Genomic DNA, 13,955 nt, shown 5'->3' on the forward strand with positions numbered 1-13,955 from the left:
CCATTGCCATCCCCAGCCTCCTGTGAAGCCCCCCCGTGAGCCCGGCACTCCTCTTGGTGGCCCAGTTGGGCCCCTGGGTTGCGCTGCGCTAGGCCCCTCCCTTTTAATAAGGGCCACTAGAAGCCTCCCTCTTGAGGTACTACCAGTGAATTTTGGCCGCGGGGGTGCTAATTTTTTGGGGGCGCTAAAAGTAGCGAAGTTAGCGCCCCAAAGGAGGCGCGACCCAATTTTGCCCCCTCTTATTTTTAAAGATGCCAACAGTTCAATAGACTACTCCAACTTTGTTACTCACTTTCTTGAGGTTTCTCTTCATGTTGTACAGAACGCCTGCTTGTGATAGAGTTCTTCTTTCCGACAGGTTGAAACGCGGGTCTGCTGAACACGCCAGCTTTAAACTCCATTTCCTTTTTCTCCGCATCGCGATGATTAAAGGGCCAGTAATATTTGGTGTGGCAATAGCGCAAAATCCTTGTAATATCTTTCCCAAAAGGCAAGCTTCATTATCGCAATGATGTGGCATGACACGAACTCAGTTCAAGGCACAGTGAGTAAAATACTCCATGATCGGCCGTGGCTGCCGGGACATTGCCTCGTTTCTGCAGCTGTAGCAAAATAATCATGTAAATAACAATGTGCGTTAAACACTGGAGAATGCCAGCCTGGCTTATTCAAACGAGGATCCACTAATGAGTATTTTAATTGGCTCTTAATTAAAAAAAACACTGTTCTAACAAAGTTTTACAAGACCTGAGCTTGTTAGCTCATTCAGTGCAGTACTGAGGGAGTGCTACATTGTCAGAGGTGCCGACTTTCAAATGAGACGTTGTACGGAGTGTGAGGTGTTTGCGGGGGGGCTGATCCTCTATTTCTTGGCTGCACTTCAGTCCCTCGCTCCTGATCTTTGGCCACCCGGTGCGGAGGGGAAGCGGGCAGGTCGGAGGACCTCCTCGTGGGTCTGCTCCTGGCTAAGGTGGGCCATTAACAGGTCCAGGCAGAGCGCGATCGATGGAAGGGTTCGCTTTGGCTGCCTGCTTCTCTTCCGCGCCGATGTTTGCGCTCGGGTGTCCCTGTAGATGGAGCACGCGGTGTCTGCTGGTACGCTTGAGGCTTTCCGTGACCGCTGGGCACCGGAGGGACTGGAGTGTGTTGTGGATGAAGGAAACAAAAGTATATTTAAGTTAATTTTAGTCATAATAAGAGGGCACTGCTGGTTTAAGTGTAACCTTTTGATGATTTAATCATCCTTATTGATTAACTACAAGGGGTTAGACTGAGGCCCGGTCCCAACTACCTGTTCATGTGGACTCATGGCACTAGTCAAAGAACAAACAGCGAGTTCTCCTAATGGTTGGCTCATTAAATTTTAACAGGGCCCCTCTTCGCTCATAGCAACCCTGAAACACAGAAACACACCAACGTTCCTAGCCCCCCAGCATTGCTGTAAGGGCACCTACGGCAAATGATGGGACCCAATATTGTCCAATGTACTCACGTGATTTGCATCTCATCAGGGTGTTAGACAGTCATCCTCCTTTCTCCTCTGGTTCACAACAACACGTTTCGAGTAAGCACGAGACTTCGTAGTGGAGTATACGGAACAAGCTTTATTGAAACACAGTAAAGGTGATCGGCCTTTAACTCTATACAGAGTGAGCGTCTTTGAAGTAAAAGCTTTCCCAGCTGTTTTCTGTAGCTAATGGATCTCCACGACCCATGTTTATTACCCTAAATCTAAACCACTCGTGGGTGACATCATTACTAACACTTATTCCCTTACACAAGCACTTTACATCTCAGAAAACAAGCAACGCATTCCTTTTCCGACACTTCAAAGGTATCCTGTTTATGTCTTGGAAAGCCTGTTGCTTTAAGATACAAAGAAGTTCGACTGTTAACCCTTAACTCCCCAAGATGTCCAACATACGTCTCTCCAGGACGTCCAACACAGGACAGACATATTCTATGTCCCCCATCTCTTTAAATATGAGAGAGAGGGAAGAAACGCTTTGGAAAAGGTTAGAGAGAAAAATCTTTCAATACTGAAAAAGGGTTATGTGAATGACTATGTTACTTCTTTTTTTTAAAAGAGGCAGTTTCACTCTACTTCAACACTGCCACTTTCCGTCGAAAGTTTTGCGGTTGACACTCTTGTAACCTGTAATCGTTTCCTGCAGGCCATTCAGATGAGGGTGCATCCTTTGTACCAGATGATTCCAGGGGTGGTGAGCTGCTCATTTGCCTTTATCCTGCCAATCACAACGCCTCCGAACGCCATTGCCTTCAGTTCGGGGCAGTTAAAATTCAAGGATATGGTACGTGGAAATCGATGGTTACAATATTTGTTGTCATTACCAAGATGGGCAAGGATGTAAAGTACCGCAGATGCCGCACAATTATAAGCAGGGCTCAGTGGTTTACTGTGACTAAATACATTTTTATTTTGTGGGATTCCAGGATTTGTACCAGTGTTTTGGCCATTACATTCCGCCATTCCCTCCATTTTTTCGTGGAAATGGAAAACAAATGGCATCACCTACAATATACAAAGTCAAACTCTCTTTTTGTTATGAGAGTCAGGGATTCTGGTCAGAGTTTTGAGGATTATATTCCACAGTTCCCTATTGTACAGGAAACTCTCGATTTACCGGCACCCAAACAACTGGAAATCTCGGTTAACCGGCAAAATTCAGGAGTAGGTTCAGTTAAGTTTTTCTTCATATTAGTGGCCGTTTCTTGATTCTTGGCTGTGTAATCGGGGGTCCCTGCACTTGTTGCTAAGCAACAGGGACGCTTGGTCTGTGGCCGGGCTTCTTGCACCTGTTGCTAAGCAACAGGGAAGCCTGGATTTGTTGCTGTGTACGGAGCTCTCGTACCTTTTAACTATAACTCTCTGTAATTTGGACATTTTGATAAACCAGCGCCACGCCGGTCCCGTCGGTGCCGGATAAAAAAGAGTTTCCTGTAGAATAATAAAATCCTAGCCCTTTGGCCTGATTTTGATTCCTTTTGGTAATCATAAGTAAAAACTTGATTATAATTCAATAAGACAGCGGTTCAAGAAGACGGCTCACCACCGCCTTCTCAAGGGCAATTAGGAATGGGCAATAAATGCTGGCCTTGCCAGCGACGCCCACATCCCAGGAACGAATAAATAAAACGTTCAGTAAGGCATTGAATGTATTTTCAGTAGAAACTTTTCTTGTCACATGGCAAGGAGTCAGTGATCCTGTCTCTGGGTTTCTTTCCTGACTTATGGGGAGAGCGCTGGTCTCCTAATCAGACCCTTTCCTGGGTGCCGTGGACAAACCACCAGGACAGTGTCGAGCCAGAGTTAAAACACTACCTTGCCTCTGGCCCGTGGGATTATTTGATGCTGGGAGCCCAAAAAAGTGGGAAAGGGCTTCATTCCTGATGACTGATGTCCTTTCACCTCAATGAGCACAAAAATTAATCAGAAAAAGAAAAAAAAGTACAGAAAACTCTTTTTTATCCGGCACCGACATGGTGCCGGTTGATCAAAAAGTCCGGATTACAGAGAGGTATACTTACCAAGGTACGAGAGCCCCGTACACGGCCACAGGTGCAGGAGTCCCGGTTACACGGCACTTGTGCAGGAGTCCCTGTTGCACGGCCACAGGTGCAGGAACCCCGGTTACATGGCCACTAATATATAGTAAAACTTACCTGAACCTACTCCTGAATTTTGCTGGTTAAGAGAGAGTTTCCTGTATTTGGTTAGAAAAAAAAAATTCAGGCAATGATTTTACAACTCCACGCATTGAGTAGGCAGAGCGCCTCACTGGGAGTGTAGCAGAGATTCGGGCGTGTGGGAAACCGTGGGCAGTGCCACTGGGATTTCCGATGCGAGCTGGTACGTTTGGCAGAAGTGCAAAGAAACCCTACCCTCCGAAGAGAAACTAAAGCTGGCTTTCCCTCACCAGATGAAGGCGGGATTGTTGATGAACATCCTGGGATTCATCTTTGTTAACCTTGCCATCAATTCCTGGGGCAGCCTCATCTTCAAGTTTTCGACGTTCCCTACGTGGGCGGAGCAGCCCATGAATCGCATCAGAGCAGCAACAAGCATCAAGCTGCAGTTTCTGAATGCAACGGACTGACCTGGTCCATGGGCTACCGTGGCATGCTCGATGACCTTCCTCCAGCTGGACTTCAAGCACTGCTCAGATCAGCACTGAGACCCAGCTCCAAAGGGCCACACTCTTAAACACCCATGTTCCTTTAAACCATTTGTGTTGGTATAATTGACGAGGAGAAAAGCAATGAGCATTTAGCAAGGGGCTTGAGTGTTCCAACTGTTAGGAGTCATACAGCACAGAAAGAGGCCCTTCGGCCCATCGTGTCCGCGCCGGCCATCAAGCCCTGTCTATTCTAATCCCATTTTCCAGCACTTGGTCCCTAGCCTTGAATGCTATGGCGTTTCAAGTGCTCATCTAAATGCTTCTTGAATGTTGTGAGGGTTCCTGCCTCTATTACCCTTTCAGGCAGCGAGTTCCAGATTCCAACCACCCTCTGGGTGAAAAAGTTTTTTCTCAAATCCCTTCTAAACCTCCTGCCCCTTACCTTGAAACTATGCCCCCTGGTTATTGACCCCTCTACTAAGGGGAAAAGTTCCTTTCTATCTACCCTATCTGTGCCCCTCATAATTTTGTACACCTCAATCAGGTCCCCCCTCAGCCTTCTCTGCTCTAAGGGCCACTCATCCATGGACAGAAGCAAACGAGAGCGTGAACCCAAAAGTTTGAGGACATTATTTTACGCCTGAGGCCATTTGTTCGGTGAAAATTATTTATTATTTCTTCCGCATTTCCCCTCTCTGTGTTGCCCCCTCACCCCCGGGTCATGCACTACACCTCGGCAACTGACCGACTTGCTCCGAATTCCACTCTGCAAGAAGTGACAAGCCCCTAAGGATTACGGAAGAGCAGTTTTACTGCCCTCCGATTTATCTGTGCCACTGAAACCAAGTCTCATATTTCAGTAATAACGTTATTCCAATGCCAGGGATAACTATATTGCTGCAATATTAATGCAATAGTACAAAGATAAACACATTTGAAAAACTATTTTTAGTAATTACTTGACTCCTGCTTGCCCTGCCTCCTTTTCCATCATCCTTTTCTTCCTCTTTTTCTATCTCCTGTTTTTATTTTCACTTCCACCGTCGTTTCTGGATAATATACTTCGTGGCTGCAATTTCTTTTCTTAAAAGTAAATGTAGTTACTTGCCTTACATTTTTTTTTTCCCAGTGTCCGGTCATTCTTTTTGTTAGCAGGGACACAGGTGAAAACAAAGCGCCGGCTTCACTCGGGAAAACCAGGTCTGCCTGAGGCCTAACAGGCTGGTCCTAAAAGGGAAGGTCTGTTCGGCCAATGACCAACAAGGTTAAAGTGGGCGTGCCCAAATTTCTAGGCCAAGATTTGCGCTTGGTGGCATCAGTGAGCCATTGGCATCGAATCTCCTTTATGCCGCCAGCTTCTGTCCCTCTTTTGTAGATTATTGTAACCTGACAGCAACCAGTAAACAACAGTGAAAATCAGTTCCCCACACATGACTCCTCTTGAACCAGCATTTTAGTTCAAGAACATAACAAAAACTAATTCCTAAGTGCGAAATAATTTGTATTTAGAGTTGATCCCCCTTGACCTACTCACAGATGAAACCGTGCCAAAGTAACATAGAAACATAGAAGATAGGAGCAGGAGTAGGCCATTCGGCCCCTCGAGCCTGCTCCGCCATTTAATGAGATCATGGCTGATCATCCAAATTCAGTACCCTGTCCCTGCTTTCTCCCCATATCCCTTGATCCCTTTAGCCTTAAGAAATATATCTAACTCCTTCTTGAATATATTTAATGAATTGGCCTCAACTGCCTTCTGTGGTAGAGAATTCCACAGGTCCACCACTCTCTGGGTGAAGAAATTACTCCTCATCTCAGTCCTAAATGGCTTACCCCTTATCCTTAGACTGTGACCCCTGGTTCTGGACTCCCCCGCCATCGGGAACATCCTTCCTGTATCTAGTCTGCCTAGTCCTGTTAGAATTTTATAAGTTTCAATGAGATCCCCTCTCATTCTTCTAAACTCCAGCGAGTATAAGCCCAATCGACCCAATCTCTCCTCATACATCATTCCTGCCATCCCAGGTCAGTCTGGTGAATCTTCGCTGCACTCTCTCCATGGCAAGCACATCCTTCCTCAGCGGACTCTTGTAAACGTTTATCCTAAAGTTGTTACACATAATGGGCATTTGCTTTTCTTTATTGGCACCAAGATTTTGTACAAAAAAGGATATATTAAATGTTTTTTAAGCCTAGTGCTCCCATTCATTCATGAGAATATAAAAATGTGCTGCAAAGTTCTATGTAACGTGCCAGAAAAAAGTTAATCCAGGACTCTCCTTAGAGCAGAGAAGGTTAAGAGAGGCAGCATCCATGGAGAGAGAAAACTTATCGCCAAACAACAACGGCACCACCCTTGTCAGCAGGTTTAATGACAATGTTGGGGTTGGATCAGAGAGAACGGAGTGCTGCAAATTCAGAGGGAGGTAGTGAGTGAGGGGAGCAGAGATATTGAGACAGCCAATGTCACGCCGGCAGTTTGCAATGAAAAGATCTAGAGAGGGTGAGAGGCCAGAGGGAGGGGTCCAGGTAGAACGAGAATTCTGAAAGCGGGAGAAAAGGTCAGCCATGCGGGGACAGGGAAGACTCCTGGGATGCTGCCCTGGCCTGCTGAGTGTTACCAGCATTTTCTGTTGTTATTTCAGATTTCCAGCATCCGCAGTATTTTGCTATTGTATTAAGGTTAAGAGGAGATTTGATGGAGGTGTTCAAAATTATGAAGGGTTTTGATAGGGTAAATAAAGAGAAAGTGTTTCCAGTGGCAGAAGGGTCGGTAACCAGAGGACACAGATTTAAGGTGACCAGCAAAAGAACCAGAGACGACATAAGGAAACATTATTTTTCCACAGCGAGTTGTTGTGATCTGGAACGCGCTGCCCGAAAGGGCGGTGGAGGCAGATTCAATAGTAACATTCAAAAGAGAATTGGATAAGTACTTGAAGAGGAAAAATTTACCAGGCTATGGGGAAAGAGCAGGGGGGAATGGGATTAATTGGAGAGCTTTTTCAAAGAGCCGGCACAGGCACGATGGGCCGAATGGCCTCCTTCTGTGCTGTATCATTCTATGTAATCCTCTGCCACACAGGACAGTTGAGGCCAATTCATTAAATATATTCAAGAAGGAGTTGGATATATTTCTTGAGGCTAAAGGGATCAAGGGATATGGGGAGAAAGCAGGGACAGGGTACTGAATTTGGATGATCAGCCAGGATCTCATTAAATGGTGGAGCAGGCTCGAGGGGCCGAATGGCCTACTCCTGCTCCTATCTTCTATGTTTCTATGATCTATGGTCAAATTCAACTTTGATGGCCGTAGTCAACCTCTCATGTTCTAACACACTGAGGCCAAAAGTCCTCAGCCCTTCTGTTGCATTCATGCTGCAGACGAACTGCAAAGATAGGCCAGGACTCAGATACGTCCAGGTTCTGACCCGCACTGGTAGTTCCCATAGGGCCTTGTAAGAGGCGGAGCCTCCGGTAAGTATATGTCCAATGGAGGGATGCGGAGATAAACGCCAAACGGTACCTTTTTGGAAAAGGAAGAAAGCATAGAAATAGAAAAACAACAACAACTTGAGTGGTAAAATGTCCTAAGGTGCTTCACAGGAGCAATTATCAAACAACGTTTGACACCAAGCCACATAAAGAGATATTAGGACAGGTGTCCAAAAGCTTGGTCAAAGAGATAAGAACATAAGAAACAGGAGCAGGAGTCGGCCAATCGGCCCCTCGAGCCTGCTCCGCCATTCAATAAGATCCAATCTTGTCCTCAACTCCACTTTCCCGCTCTCTCCCCATACCCCTCGACTCCCTTGTAGTTCAAATATCTGTCAATCTCCGCCTTGAATATATTCAGTGACTCCGCCTCCACAGCTCTCTGGGGTAGAGAATTCCAAAGGTTCACGACCCTCTGAGAGAAGAAATTCCTCCTCATCTCCGTCTTAAATGGGTGACCCCTTATTCTGAAACTGTGCCCCCTCGTTCTAGATACCCCCACTAGGGGAAACATCCTCACAGCATCCACCCTGTCAATCCCCCTCAGAATCTTATATGTTTCAATAAGATCACCTCTCATTCTTCTAAACTCCAATGAGTATAGGCCCAACCTGCTCAACCTTTCGTCATACGTCAACCTCCTCATCCCAGGAATCAACCTAGTGAACCTTCTCTGTACTGCCTCCAATGCAAGTATATCCTTCCTTAAATAGGTTGTAAGGAGCATCTTAAAGGCGGAGAGAGAGGTGGGAGAGGTTTAGGGAGGGAATAAATGCATGCATAAAACATGTATGTGAATTACTAAAAACATTGAGTAAAATCTTAAAATACTTTTAATTTATAATCTTTTACTACAGTTCTACAGTGTTATAAGAACAGAAAAGAAGGGTATTGAGGACAGAAACCTCAGACTCTCAATTAAGAAAGAAAGATAGACTTGCATTTCTACAGCACCTTTTTACGACCGCAGGACGTCCCAAAACGCTTTACAGCCAATTTAAGTATTTTTCAAGTATAGTCACTGTTGTACTATAGGAAATTTGTGCACAGCAAGCTCCGATAAACAGCAGTGTGATAATGATCCGATAATTTGTTATTTTAGTGATGTTGATTGAGGGACAAATATTCGCCAGGACCCCGGGGAGAACTCCCCTGCTTTTCTTCAAAATAATGCCATGGGATCTTTTACATCCACCTGAGAGGGCAGACGGGGCCTCGGTTTAACGTCTCATTCAGAAGACTGCACCTCCAACAGTGCAGCACTCCCTCAGCGCTGCACTGAAATGGAGCTTGAACCCACAACGTTCTGACTCATGAGCGAGAGTGCTACACACTAAGCCACGGCTAACACCTGGGTGTCAGTAACACAGGCAGACAGGAAGGAATCAGCCAGGGACCTCAGCTCTGTCCCCTCTCTCCACCACCATTTGCACGCAATGGGTGGGCAAGGAGCGGCCAGAGGCGGGCGGCAGAGGGAAATGCAGGTTGGGCATCACTCAAATTTTCTATCATTCTGCACCACTATCCCATCCAGTTTCAGGCAAGAAGCACGATGGAGAATCCAGTCAGTTATGTCAACTATTCATAACGGGAAAGTCTATCTGCCTGTCATGCTGCAATTACAAGCATATCACCACTAGGTGGTGCTGTGGCCTGAGTCACCCTCCTACCAGTTTATTTTTCCTCTAATTTCTGGGTATATTTTGCCTGTTTAATTGTTTTTTTATTATTCGTTCCTGGAATGTGGGTGTCACTGGCAAGGCCAGCATTTATTGCCCATCCCTAATTGCCCTCGAGAAGGTGGTGGTGAGCCTTGTAGATGGTTTACACTGCAGCCACGGTGCGCTGGTGGTGGAGGATGTTTAAAAAGAACATTTTAGAGTTTTTCATGTAAGAAACTGAGCCCCTGGGACCCCTTTGCCCATTTCTGAGCCTCCTCCCACCTTTTCTAAACAAAGCAAACTACGTAGGTATGAGGGGCGAGTTGGCTAAGGTAAACTGCGAAACTACATTAAAAGGTATGACGGTAGATGAGCAATGACTAGCATTAAAAAAATTAATACATAATTTACAACAAATATACATTCCTTTAAGGCACAAAACCCCCACAGGAAAAGTGGTCCAACCGTGGCTAACAAGAAAAGTTAAGTATAGTATTAGATCAAAGGAAGAGGCTTATAATGTTGCCAAAAAGAGCAATAATCCTGAGGGTTGGGAGGATTTTAGAATTCAGCAAAGGAGGACCAAGAAATTGATAAAGAAAGGGAAAATAGAATGAGAGTAAACTAACGAGAGACATAAAAATAGACTGTGAAAGCTTTTATAGGTATGTAGAAAGGAAAAGACTAGCGAAAGTAAACATGGGTCCCTTACAGGCTGAGACAGGAGAAATTATAATGGGGAATAAGGAAATGGCCGAGAAATTAAACAAATACTTTGGGCTGGATTTTATCAATGGAGACGAGTAGGAGGCGGGACACCCACTTTTGGGGTTGTAGTCCCACCTCCATCGAGTTGTGGCCAACCCACTCGATTTTCCCTTGATTGACTTTGTTGAGCCCGCCCAGCGGGCTCAGCAGGCCAATTAAGGGCCACCCAGCAACAGGTGATGTCACAGATTGACATTTAATCTGCCAAGAGCTTTTGATAGATGAAATATCAGCGTTTGACAGCTCTTTGAAGCTGTCAAACACTGACACTCTGTACTCTAAGTTAATTCCTTCCTCTCAGGCTGATTTAGAAATCTCTCCAGAACAGAAAGCAGAATGCTGCAACTTTTGACAGCTCGCGGCCATTCTGCTTTCTGTGCCGGTGGGATGAGGGACTCCCGAGACCTGAAGGAAGGAAGGCTGTAAAGGTAAGTAAAGGTGAATAAAATTCTTTAAACACTTTACACACACCAAACACACTTACCTCTGCACTCATGCATCCATCACTCACCTGAACACCGGACATCTCGAACCCTCCAAGTCCTTCAGCCCGACGGTCCGCCTCGCTAACTTGGCGTGGTTTGGAGCCGTCGGGCAGCCCACACTTCAGGGATAAAAATAGGGGTTAGGCCAAAAACTGCCTGTTAACTACTTGTTAACAGGCAGTTAATTGGCACTAATCCCCTTCCCGCCTCGGGGAGGCGGCTCCCAGCACAGGTCGGGTACCCGCCTCCTGGGAAACAGACATGGAGGCGGGTTGGGGGCGGGAAGGGTTCATGCCCCCCGATTTCGTGATTTTAACACCCCACATGCCTCAATTCCCGCCTCCACGATCCTGGGAAATTCTAGCCCTTTGTGTCTGTCTTCACAGAAGAAGACGCAAAAAGCTTCCTGGAAATAGTGGAGAACCAAGGGTCTAGTGAGAATGAGGAACTGAAAGAAATTAGTGTTAGTGAAAAATTTGTACTGGAGAAATTAATGGGACTGAAAGCCGATAAATCCCCTGGACCTGATGGCCTATATCCGAGGGTTTTAAAAGAGGTGGCTATCGAGATAGTGGATGCATTAGCTGTCTTCTTCCAAAATTCCATAGATTCTAGAACGGTTCCCGTGGAGTGGAAGGTAGCAAATGCAACCCCACTATTTAAGAAAGGAGGGAGAGAGAAAACAGGGAACTACAGACCAGTTAGCCTGACATCAGTAGAATCTATTATTAAGGACATGGTAACAGGGCACTTCGAAAATAATAATAGGATTGGGCAGAGTCAACACGGATTTATGAAAGAGAAATTATGTTTGACAAATCTGTTAGAGTTTTTTGAGGTTGTAACTATGAGAATAAATAAGGAGGAACCAGTGGATGTGGTGTATTTGGATTTTCAGAAGGCATTCAATAAGGTGCCGCGCAAGAGGTTATTAAACAAAATTAGGGCTCATGGGGTTGGGGGTAATATACTAGCATGGATTGAGGATTGGTTAACGGACAGAAATCAGAGAGTAGGAATAAAAGGGTAATTTTTGGGTTGGCAGGCTGTAACTAGTGGGGTACCGCAAGGATCAGTGCTTGGGCCTCAGCTATTCAAAATCTACATCAATGATTTGAATGAGGGGACAAAATGTAATATATCCAAGTTTGCTGATGATACAAAGCTGGGTGGGAATGTAAGTTGTGAGGAGGATGCAAAGAGACTTCAAGGGGATATAGACAGGCTAAGTGAGTGGACAAGAATATAACAAATGGAATATGATGTGGAGAAATGTGAAGTTATCCACTTCGTTAGGAAAAATTGTAAAGCAGAGTATTTTTTAAATGGTGAGAGATTGGGAAATGTTGGTGTTCAGAGGGACCTTGGTGTCCTTGTACATGAATTACTGAAAGTTAGCATGCAGGTGTAATGATCAGTAACATGTCATTCTAGAATGGTACACTAGGTGGAGCTGTATGTTTAATAGCGGGCTACCCACAAGGCAGTAGTCAAGATGGGTGCCTGTACGCTAGTCCACATGGCTGAATAAATGACTAGCTCAAGCTAGCTGTTCATAATGATAATGTCTATTTATTTATGAACATAATAACATGGTACCAGGATTGGTAATATCTGCTGAATATTGTGAAACGCGACATGGAGAATTTGAAGCCACCGGAGGGTTTGAAACTCACGGGGAATGTCGACTGCAATTGGCGGACTTTCAAACAACAATTCAAACTCTACATTGCTGCCATCGGGTTCGGTACGAAGCCAGATGCAAGGAAAATAGCGTTACTGCTCACGGTTGCAGGCCCGCAGGCGATAGAGGTATTTAATACGTTTGTATTTGATCAAGAGGAGGACAGAGAAAAAATGGACGATGTGCTAAAGCAGTTTGATACACATTGTTCTCCCAAAAAGAACGAGACCTATGAGAGGTATGTGTTCCGTTCATGGACACAGCAGCAAAATGAGACTTTTGATAGCTTTGTGACCGATCTGAAACTGAAAGTACAGACATGTAATTTCTCTGAACTGAAATCATCCATGATTCATGACCAGATTGTGTTTGGTATTCATGATAAGAAAGTCAGGGAACGTTTGTTGAGAGAAACCGAACTAACATTGGAGGATGCTGTGAAAATATGCCATGCCAGTGAGCTAGCTCAACAGCACGCAAAGACTTTCAGTGAAATTAATAATAATGCGACTGTAGTAAGTGCTGCTGTCGGTGCTGTGTCCTACAAGGGGAAGAAACATGGGCAGAACAGAAATGCAAAGCAATCGGAGGATGGAATTTTTAATTGTAAATGCTGTGGTTACCAGCACCAGTCAAGACAATGCCCAGCGTTTGGGAAAATGTGCACAAAATGTAATGGAAAGAATCACTTTGCCAAACAATGCTTTTCAAAAGTAAAAACAAAGAAAGGGCAACAAGTCAATGTGATTGAGGACATTGATTTAAGTGAGGCATTTTTTGTAGGAATGGTGTCATGTGACAATATAGAAAAGGATACAGAAAATGTGCAGCCCTCAGGAATGGACAATGCTGAACATAAAGTGAATGCAGTAAAAGAGGACAAATGGATGATGTCACTGCAGGTAAATGGAGCATTAGTTACATTGAAACTAGACACTGGGGCAAAAGCAAACTTAATCAGTATGAGTGACATTAAAAATATGAAAGAAAAGCCCAAAATACAGAAAAAGTCAGTACTACTGAAGAACTATAATGGACAGAAAATAGATAGCTTAGGTGTATGCAGACTTAAAGTGACAGTCAAAGACAAAGTGCATCATCTCATGTTTTCTGTTGTGGCTGAAGGACTTGATTCACTACTAAGTGACAAAGCTTGTGAGGACTTAGAACTGGTCAAGAGAGTCTACCGTATAAACTGTGCCATAAGCAGACCAGATGACTCAATGGATTCTGTAGTGAGTAATTTCCAGGATGTGTTCAAAGGATTTGGAGTTCTACCATTCACTTACAAGATCCAGCTAAAGAAGGATGCTCAGCCAGTGGTACATGCTCCACGGAGAGTTCTAGCACGCCTGCGTGACTGGCTCAAGAAAGAACTGGACAGAATGACCACACTAGGAGTCATCAGGAAAGTCGAAGAGCCAACAGACTGGGTTAACTCCATGGTATGTGTAAAGAAAAAGAACAATGATCTAAGAGTATGCATGGATCCAAAGGACTTAAATGCAAACATAAAACGTGAACACTACTGTGGTGTATGTGCCTTTAAGAGCCCCTGTGTACTGTAATGCTGGTAATGGCCACTCGGGCTATATAAGCCTGTATAGTGTATTGTATCTGTTAGTTCACCTCCAGACTTTGTTCAGTAAACACCTGTGAAACCAACTCCTGCATTCCGTGTCTCCATTAACACACGGATACAACAGTGGCGACGAATTAGAAA

The 13,955-nt window shown here is 44.9% G+C and overlaps 1 pseudogene across 1 annotated transcript in view; it reads left to right on the forward strand.

Annotated features, from left to right (window-relative positions):
* Positions 1-4,407, forward strand: part of LOC147108839 (Na(+)/dicarboxylate cotransporter 3-like) — a 54,596-nt pseudogene extending 50,189 nt beyond the window's left edge. Inside the window, exons 11-12 of the transcript XR_015080676.1 lie at positions 2,175-2,312; positions 3,942-4,407. The product of XR_015080676.1 is annotated as a Na(+)/dicarboxylate cotransporter 3-like (transcript). The remainder of the gene's footprint in view (positions 1-2,174; positions 2,313-3,941) is intronic.
* The last annotated feature ends 9,548 nt before the right edge of the window (positions 4,408-13,955 follow it).

This window comes from Somniosus microcephalus, chromosome 13 (genome assembly GCF_052327205.1).
Source record: "Somniosus microcephalus isolate GS21.2 chromosome 13, FLI_Smic_1.0, whole genome shotgun sequence".
Taxonomy (NCBI): Eukaryota; Metazoa; Chordata; class Chondrichthyes; order Squaliformes; family Somniosidae; genus Somniosus; species Somniosus microcephalus.